The following is a 10,000-nucleotide window of genomic DNA, read 5'->3' on the forward strand; positions in this document are numbered from 1 at the left end:
GAATAACATCGTATGCATGGACATTTTGGAGGTCTTGTTTTGAAATTTTAAATGTAGATTCGTTTTTTAAAAAATTAGCGTCCTTGCGAGAGCTCTGAAGGGGTACCATCAGTACCTAAAACAGGGCGGGGAAGTGGTGGGCCTCCTCCAAAATGTCCCTTTTTTAAAATTTAGAAATTAGAAAAAAAAGTTAACATTGAAATGTTACATACATACAATTTGCTCCAAAACGTTTTTTTACTTTTAATTTTGACTTTTCTTCAATTGTCTTGACATTTTTCAGTGTAAATGGCGTCTGGTGCGGTTTCGTCGGAGGATTCCGATGGCTCCACCAGGAATCCTGGAGATCCTTTGGGGGACCGTGAAAAAAACCTTATGAAAAAGATTCATGAACTAATTTCCTCCACATCGCCTACCTACTGCTTGACCCTCTAAAAAGGAAGTCCCACAGGGAACAATTGACCATTGACTCAGACAGTGAAGTTGGATCAGAACAAGATACTGCTCGGCGTATCCCGTTTTCAGCTGATAACCAGGAAATGGCCTTGCCATTGCACCCTCAACCACTCCGAATGCCGAAAATAAGAAACGGGGGTTAGGTATGTATTTATTTATATAATTTGTACATTTATTTATAACAATTACAAGTAAAATAGCCATAATTGTACCATTTATGCAGTGTATATGCAATTCCAAAAATCTCGCAAATGCGCTATAGGACACAAAAAATAAAAATCTATTTTTTTATCTACCGCATTCAAAAAGCACGTAGCTCTCGTGAGTTTATAAATAAATTAGTGCGGCTCGCTCTACTATATAGAAGACGTCATTGTTATGACGTCCTCGAGAGTGAGACTCTGGTACAAAAAAAAAATAATTGGGCCAGTATATCATTATTAGATAAGTGATCGTTTATTAGTTGAAAAAAATATTTAAGCAAAGCAATACCTCTACTTGTCTCTAGGGAGTGGTAATTGGTCATGCCTAATATATAAATCGATGGGTAAAGCCAAGGGTAACGTCCATAGAGCCGCGAGAATAAAAAAACCTTAAAAAAAATTTATGGACTCTTTCAATGCGTAAAGTGTATGTTAATTCATGTGGAGCGAGCCCAGATGATAACCGCAACAGAAGCGGTACATGATTACCAGAATGCCCATAAAGAATGTTTCATTACAGTTTCAGTTAAATTTAAAAGCAGTTTCCGAGTTGTTGCTCTGAAGGGGTACTGTCAGTACCTAAAACAGGGCAAGAAAGTGGTGGTTCTCCTCCAGAATGTTATTTTTTTTTTTTAACCGAATTTTCGAAAAAAAAAAGACGATGGAGACGTGTCCCGTATTCTGGTTAGGTTAGGGGTTAGTGACCGGATAAATCGTCAAAATCAAAATTCAACAAACCTTTAAACGGCGATGTGAGGTCATGAAAAGTGATGAAACAAAAACTAGGTTGAATAGGTTACGAGTATAAGTATTTAACCCAATTTTTGTTTCATCACTTTTAATGACTTCATATCACTTTTTCAATGTGTGTTCTGTTGTCATTGTGGTGATTTATCATGCAACCTGATTGCATTTATCGATTTTCTTTTAATTTTAATTAATTTATTTATTTATTTATTTCATCGACACTCGTGGCGGTTTTCGATAAACTTAGTGTGGCTTTCTTCAGTCGCCCTATGTATTATGATTATATATAAAATTTATGATCAATATGGTTCCATGCTAACTCAACACGGTGACTGTTCAACACACTTTTAAAAAGTGATATAGAATCATTAAAAACGATGATTTGTTTAAACCTAACCTAACCTAACCTTACCTAACCTAACCTAACCTAACCCAACCTAACCTAACCTGACCTAACCTAACCTACTTAACCCAGTAAAAAAAAGTTTTTGTTTCATCACTTTCCATGACTTTACATAACTTTTTAAATATGTGATGAATTATCATTTTGATGATTTATCCGGTCGCCGATCAATATAATATAGAAACCCAACTTACGACTTGTAGTATGATATCGAAAAAAGAAATCAATTCACAAACCTTTCTTCTTTTTTTTCGTCTTTTGATGAGTTCAAAACATTGTAGACGATAGATGGCGTAGCGGTTTCGGGGAAAATTAGGTTTTTTGTTATTATTCTTCTTATGCTGTGTACCTAAGTGTCATATTTATGTGTGAATAAAAATTATAAATAATAATAATAGTAATTATTTATTTTTTGGAATAACTTTACTGAGTAAAACCTAATATTGTAATATTTAATTATCGAAGATAATATTAGCGAATTCTAAAAGAAAATCTGAAAGAGAAAAATCACCAAAATAATAAAAAAAAAAAATCAGTCCTAGATGTGACCGTATCCTTTTCTGATTTTTCTGTTTCAGATTTTCGTTTAGAAATCGGTAATATTGTCTTCGATAATTAATAAATTAAATAAATCATTTTCGTCAGGAGGTGAGGGAATGCAATTCAGAGCGGCGGGCGCGGGTAAAGCGCGGGAGTAACTGGGACGCACTTAACGGCCCTCAACGTGTTTTCAAAATTTTCTTATTTAAAAATAAAATATTTATTTTTTTTAAATTTCAGAATCGAACTCATAACGTCATTCTTAGTGTAGAATAATAAATTTAGCCGCGGTTCGGTGCAGCGGGGCCGGCGATGAGTGGGATCTGATATCGAGTAGCGGCCGCGGGTGGACGGCGGGAGTAACTGCGACGCACCCGATGACGCCATTTGCCCCGGGCACGGTGTGATTTAAAAGAAAAAAAAACTTTTTTTTTGACGTATTTTATTTCAGAATCTAATTCGGAACGCCATTCTTAGTGTAGAATATTAAATTTAAAGGTTTCGAGAGCATTGGGACCGGAGCTGACAAGATCTCATTTCGGATGATAGCCGCGGGTAAACGGCGGGAGTAAACGGGCCGCACTTAATGGCCCTCAATGTGAAATTGTAATTTATTTATTTTTATAGATTTTTATTTCGGAATCGAATTCGGAACGTCATTCTTGCAGCGTAGAATAAAAAATTTAAATGTTACGGGAGCATTGGGACCGGAGCGGAGCTGAGAGGATCTCATTTCGGGTGGTAGCCGCGGGTAAACGGCGGGAGTAAACGGGCCGCACTTAATGGCCCTCAGTGTGAAAATGTTTATTTTTTAGTTTTCTTATCATGTATGTATGTATGTATGTATGTATGTATGTATGTATGTATGTATGTATGTATGTATGTATAATTTAACATTTCGATAGTGAGAAGACGTGAGCGACGAGGGTAAATTTATTTTTTCGAGACCGAGCGTGAGCAGTCGGGCAGACGGCCGGAGATGAGGCGACGCGGCTCGCGCTACTGCGGCCGGTTCCGCGAGAGGCCCGACCGCCCGGGCGTCCGTCTGAGCGCAGTCGAGGAGTCGGAGCGGGCGCATCGCGGTCTGTAATAGTCGGTGAATTTGTTTTATTCGAATCCCTTTTAAAATCGTTTTCTTACTATGTATGTATGTATGTATGTATGTATGTATGTATGTATGTATGTATGTATGTATGTATAATTTAACATTTCGATAGTGAGAAGACGTGAGCGACGAGGGTAAATTTATTTTTTCGAGACCGAGCGTGAGCAGTCGGGCAGACGGCCGGAGATGAGGCGACGCGGCTCGCGCTACTGCGGCCGGTTCCGCGAGAGGCCCGACCGCCCGGGCGTCCGTCTGAGCGCAGTCGAGGAGTCGGAGCGGGCGCATCGCGGTCTGTAATAGTCGGTGAATTTGTTTTATTCGAATCCCTTTTAAAATCGTTTTCTTACTATGTATGTATGTATGTATGTATGTATGTATGTATGTATGTATGTATGTATAATTTAACATTTCGATAGTGAGAAGACGTGAGCGACGAGGGTAAATTTATTTTTTCGAGACCGAGCGTGAGCAGTCGGGCAGACGGCCGGAGATGAGGCGACGCGGCTCGCGCTACTGCGGCCGGTTCCGCGAGAGGCCCGACCGCCCGGGCGTCCGTCTGAGCGCAGTCGAGGAGTCGGAGCGGGCGCATCGCGGTCTGTAATAGTCGGTGAATTTGTTTTATTCGAATCCCTTTTAAAATCGTTTTCTTACTATGTATGTATGTATGTATGTATGTATGTATGTATGTATGTATGTATGTATGTATGTATGTATGTATGTATGTATGTATGTATGTATAATTTAACATTTCGATAGTGAGAAGACGTGAGCGACGAGGGTAAATTTATTTTTTCGAGACCGAGCGTGAGCAGTCGGGCAGACGGCCGGAGATGAGGCGACGCGGCTCGCGCTACTGCGGCCGGTTCCGCGAGAGGCCCGACCGCCCGGGCGTCCGTCTGAGCGCAGTCGAGGAGTCGGAGCGGGCGCATCGCGGTCTGTAATAGTCGGTGAATTTGTTTTATTCGAATCCCTTTTAAAATCGTTTTCTTACTATGTATGTATGTATGTATGTATGTATGTATGTATGTACTTATGTATAAATATACAAAAATCTCTTCACTTTATATGTTTTGTTATGATTTTTTTTTTCTCCTATTTACATATGTTTTAAAAGTAAAATTTTATTATTATTTTTTTACACTTCACAGACGAGTGTTTTTGGACTCTTGTAGAGGTAAAAATGTTAATTTTTAATTGAATATATTTTTAAAAAATGTACGTGTAAATATGAATTTATTTGATTTAATTTCAATGTCGTCTATTAAGTTTTTTTTTTTTTTTTAACTCAACAGAATAAATGATATAATATAACAATTCTAAAATGTTGCCTAGTCTTGTGGGTGCCGGGTGAATTTACTTTATGTATCAGGTTAGGTTAGGTTAGGTTAGGTTAGGTTAGGTTAGGTTAGGTTAGGTTAGGTTAGGTTAGGTTAGGTTAGGTTAGGTTAGGTTAGGTTAGGTTAGGTTAGGTTAGGTTAGGTTAGGTTAGGTTAGGTTGGGTTAGGTTGGGTTAGTGTAGGTTAGGTTAGGTTAGGTTAGGTTAGGTTAGGTTAGGTTAGGTTAGGTTAGGTTAGGTTAGGTTAGGTTAGGTTAGGTTAGGTTAGGTTAGGTTAGGTTAGGTTTGGTTAGGTTAGGTTAGGTTAGGTTAGGTTAGGTTAGGTTAGGTTAGGTTAGGTTAGGTTAAGTTAGGTTTGGTTAGGTTAGGTTAGGTTAGGTTTGGTTAGGTTAGGTTAGGTTAGGTTGGGTTAGGTTAGGTTAGGTTAGGTTAGGTTAGGTTAGGTTAGGTTAGGTTAGGTTAGGTTAGGTTAGGTTAGGTTAGGTTAGGTTAGGTTAGGTTAGGTCAGGTCAGGTTAGGTGCGATTACAATTTTTGCAAATAGATAAATTGACAAAAATTTTTGCCATTAAAATTTATGCCAATAAAATTTTCTGCCAATAAAATTTGATGCCAATAAAATTTGATGCCAATAAAATTTTCTGCCAATATAATTTTATGCCAATAAAATTTTAGGCCAATAAAATTTTCTGCCAATAAAATTTGATGCCAATAAAATCTTCTGCCAATATAATTTTATGCCAATAAAAATTTTTTGCCAATACTTATTAGCAAAAAATTGATCTTTGTCAATGGAATTTAAATTTAAAAAAGTAAAATAAATACAAAACAATACAAGAACAACACGTCAACTCAACAGAGATCAAATGGGAAAATAATTCACCGACTCCAGATATTTTCATATCGGAGGGTTCGGCTCGGTAGAACTCCTAACGGGGCCTATAAATAAATCCTACAGATCCCTCAACATAAACATTTAAAAAAATCTTTTGTTATCCTACATGTATTCAAAATGACCGACTTTTGCATCTTTATATATAAATTTTTTGATAGATCTAATACGCCTAAATTTTTAATAAGAGAGCTAGGTATAATGCCGGTAGCCGAAATAACGAATGGTAATATTTTTATAGTCTGAGAATGCCAAATTCTTTTTTTCTCATTTCCTAAATCTGTGTATTTTCTTATTTTTTCACTAACAGATTTTTGAATATTACAGGAATTCGGAATAGCGACATCGATGATATAAGTTATTTTTAAAAATTTTGTCATGTAAAACTATATCGGTTCTATTATGACTAATCGCTCGATCTGTTAGTTATATATTTAGTTAGTTATGTTAGTTATTTATTATTATTATTATTATATCTATGTTAAGTTTTTATTTTTATTTGAAATATGTTCTTATTGTGTAAATTTGAAATAACTACGTACCTCTGTATTAAGTTTTTTTAAACTCACCGGGAACGGTCGGTCGGTATCATCGATTAAATGAAATAATTTAAAATTTCCAAAATGCGAATACGAAAGTAAGTGACGAGAGTAAATTTATTTACCGAGACCGAGCGCCTTGTGCCCGGTTTCGCGAGCCGCCCGAGGCCCGACGGCCCGGCCGCCTGCGCGCCTTCGAGGGGTCGGAGCGGGCGCATCGCGCTCGGCGCCGTCCCGAGCGAGAACGCGACCCGGCACAGCTTTGTGCCCGCCGAGTGTGGCGGGCTCTCGATGCACGGCGTTCGCAAACTGCGGCGGCCTATCGGTCGTGTCGGCGGTGTTATTTGCGAGAAACTACGTGACGCCCGCTTCTGCGCGGCGTTCGCGCTCATGTTTTGACTCTGGAGTTCCGCGCGAGCAGAATTTTCAAAAGCAAAGGCGGAGGATTTTATCCCCGTCTCACTGTTGCCTCGCCAAAGGCGTGCGCTTTCGGTGTACACGTTTTACGAATGGGAATTATAAATCGGACGATAGCGTCGTCGCGGGTGCGGTCTCTCTCTCTCGGGCGGGAGCCGTCCTACGCGCGCTTTCTTCGTTTGAAGCAAAAATTTTCCCGCGGAGCTTTCGTCTAGCGACGGTCGCCGAGCGGGAGAATATAGCGGTACGCATAATGAGCGTGACTCGTGCGGGTGACTCCGTCGCGTGTTCTTTAACGCCGTGTTGTCCGCGCCCTCTACGCGAGGGCGGGCCTCTGTCGTTCGGAGGATTAAAAACCCTCCGACGGTGGTGCAGCTCCCTGGTTGATCCTGCCAGTAATCATATGCTTGTCTCAAAGACTAAGCCATGCAAGTCTCAGTAAAAGCCGAATTAAGGTGAAACCGCGAATGGCTCAATATATCAGTTTTGGTTCCTTAGATCGTACACGGTTACTTGGATAACTGTGGCAATTCTAGAGCTAATACATGCAAACGAGGTTCTGACCGGTAACGGGAGGAATGCTTTTATTAGATCAAAAACCAATCGGCGGCGGGGTTCGCGCCCCGTCCGTCGCCATTCGAGATGACTCTAGATAACTTTGAGCTGATCGCACGGTCTAGCACCGGCGACGCATCTTTCAAATGTCTGCCTTATCAACTGTCGATGGTAGTTTATGCGACTACCATGGTTGTCACGGGTAACGGGGAATCAGGGTTCGATTCCGGAGAGGGAGCCTGAGAAACGGCTACCACATCCACGGAAGGCAGCAGGCGCGCAAATTACCCACTCCCGGCACGGGGAGGTAGTGACGAAAAATAACGATACGGGACTCGTCCGAGGCCTCGTGATCGGAATGATTACACTTTAAATCCTTTAATGAGGATCCATTGGAGGGCAAGTCTGGTGCCAGCAGCCGCGGTAATTCCAGCTCCAATAGCATATACTAAAGTTGTTGCGGTTAAAAAGCTCGTAGTTGAAATTGTGTCCTGCGGTGTCGGTCTACCGAATGCGGTACGACAGGCACGTCTGCGGGGCTTCTCGCCGGTGCGTCCACCGCCGGCGTGTGTCGGTCGGCCTCACGGTCGGCCGCGCACCGAGGCGGGCCGTCGCGGCTGTTTACTTTGAACAAATTAGAGTGCTCAAAGCGGGCTAACACTTGCCTGAATATTGTACGCATGGAATAATAGAATAGGACCTCGGTTCTGTTTTGTTGGCTTTCTGATACCAGAGGTAATGATTAATAGGGACGACTGGGGGCATTCGTATTGAGACGTTAGAGGTGAAATTCTTGGATCGTCGCAAGACGGACTAAAGCGAAAGCATTTGCCAAAGGTGTTTTCATTAATCAAGAACGAAAGTTAGAGGTTCGAAGGCGATTAGATACCGCTGTAGTTCTAACCATAAATGATGCCAGCCAGCGATCCGCCGAAGTTTCATAATTTTAACCCGGTGGGCAGCTCCCGGGAAACCAAAGCTTTCGGGCTCCGGGGGGAGTATGGTTGCAAAGCTGAAACTTAAAGGAATTGACGGAAGGGCACCACCAGGAGTGGAGCCTGCGGCTTAATTCGACTCAACACGGGAAAACTCACCAGGCCCGGACACTGGAAGGATTGACGGATTAACAGCTCTTTCTCGATTCGGTGGGTGGTGGTGCATGGCCGCTCTTAGTTGGTGGAGCGATTTGTCAGGTTAATTCCGGTAACGAACGTAACTCTAGCCTATTAAATAGACGTGCAACCGGTATCACGAGGGTCCGTGTGCGCGCGGCTTCGGCGTTCGCGCGTCGGGGTCGTGCGTTTCGCGGTCTTCACTACCGGCGTACAATGAAAATCTTCTTAGAGGGACCGGCGGTATATATAGCCGCACGAGATTGAGCAATAGCAGGTCTGTGATGCCCTTAGATGTCCTGGGCCGCACGCGCGCTACACTGAAGGGATCAGCGTGTCCTCCTTGGCCTAACGGCCCGGGTAACCCGATGAAACCCCTTCGTGATAGGGATTGGGGTTTGCAATTCTCCCCCATGAACGAGGAATTCCTAGTAAAAGCGAGTCACCAGCTCGCGTTGATTGCGTCCCTGCCCTTTGTACACACCGCCCGTCGCTACTACCGATGGATGATTTGGTGAGGTCTTCGGACTGGTGCGCGGAAGCTCTCACGGGCATCCGACGCGTCGGAAAGTTTGACCGAATTTGATCATTTAGAGGAAGTAAAAGTCGTAACAAGGTTTCCGTAGGTGAACCTGCGGAAGGATCATTTCCTGTGTTTAATGTTTGTGCTTTCCATGATATGAAATATTATTATGAAACAAAACATATTATACATATAAACCATAATCGAACGAATGCTAAATTACTGCGTCGGAGATCGCCCTAGGGCGCCGATGCGAACCGAGAACCGCCGGCGTCGAGCGGAGGAGGGCTCCGTCCTCTATCCGCTCGTCCGGTGAAATTTTACCCGTCGCCGTGAAGGCGGCGGTACAAAATTAATCTTTTTGTCGAATGGAATTATAAACATTTCGAAAACGCAAACCAAATTGTAAAAACCGAAAACTAAAACGTATCTATTTATGTTTGTTTTATCATTATTACCCTGAACGGCGGATCACTCGGCTCGTGGGTCGATGAAGAACGCAGCTAAATGCGCGTCAGAGTGTGAACTGCAGGACACATGAGCATCGACATTTCGAACGCACATTGCGGTCCGAGCAAGACGTAGTTTGTCGACGGACCACTCCTGTTTGAGGGTCGCGCACACAATGCGACCAGACTGTTCTCTCGCCCCCGTCCTCGGACGGGGGCGCGCAGAGCGAGCGTTGCCGGCGTCGCCGGGGCCCGCGCGCGTCGTCTCCTCGGAGACGCGCGCCGGGACCTCGGCGTCCGGTTAAATTTGACGAAGTGCTCTCTCGATGCGCGCGATTTCCGCTTGCGTTATACCAAACGCGGAGGAACGCGTGCGAGCCTTGAGCTAGCGACGACGCTGAAAACTGGGCAGTCTACCGCGCGAGCGGTCGGCTGTCCGGGGCGATCTTCGCGCTCTCGGCCGCGCGCACCTCCGCGGACGCTCGTCGGTTTCGCGCCCGCTTGACAGAGTCTGCACGGGCGAGAATACGCGCACACTGTTGCTTTGCGTACTTCTCGAATTTATAAAATTTTTGTTGTCGACCTCAAATCAGGAGAGATCACCCGCCGAACTTAAGCATATCAGTAAGCGGAGGAAAAGAAACTAACGAGGATTCCCCGAGTAGCGGCGAGCGAAACGGGAAGAGCCCAGCGCTGAATCCTGCGGCCCCGGCGGGCCGCCGGG

General features: G+C 43.3%; 3 non-coding genes across 3 annotated transcripts in view; all 3 read left to right on the plus strand.

Moving 5' to 3' along the window:
- The first annotated feature begins 7,013 nt into the window (after positions 1-7,013).
- Positions 7,014-8,953, plus strand: LOC149408583 (small subunit ribosomal RNA). The gene has a single exon (XR_016305491.1). It is a non-coding gene; the product is annotated as a small subunit ribosomal RNA (ribosomal RNA).
- A 329-nt stretch (positions 8,954-9,282) lies between these two features.
- On the plus strand, positions 9,283-9,444 carry LOC149408584 (5.8S ribosomal RNA). Its single transcript, XR_016305489.1, has one exon. It is a non-coding gene; the product is annotated as a 5.8S ribosomal RNA (ribosomal RNA).
- A 411-nt stretch (positions 9,445-9,855) lies between these two features.
- Positions 9,856-10,000, plus strand: part of LOC149408585 (large subunit ribosomal RNA) — a 4,064-nt gene continuing 3,919 nt past the window's right edge. The window contains exon 1 of the ribosomal RNA XR_016305486.1: positions 9,856-10,000. This exon is cut by the window's right edge and continues 3,919 nt beyond it. This is a non-coding gene — a ribosomal RNA (large subunit ribosomal RNA).

This window comes from Hesperophylax consimilis, unplaced genomic scaffold (assembly GCF_061612785.1).
Source record: "Hesperophylax consimilis isolate HC1 unplaced genomic scaffold, BYU_Hcon_1.0 scaffold_174, whole genome shotgun sequence".
In the NCBI taxonomy this organism is placed as follows: domain Eukaryota; kingdom Metazoa; phylum Arthropoda; class Insecta; order Trichoptera; family Limnephilidae; genus Hesperophylax; species Hesperophylax consimilis.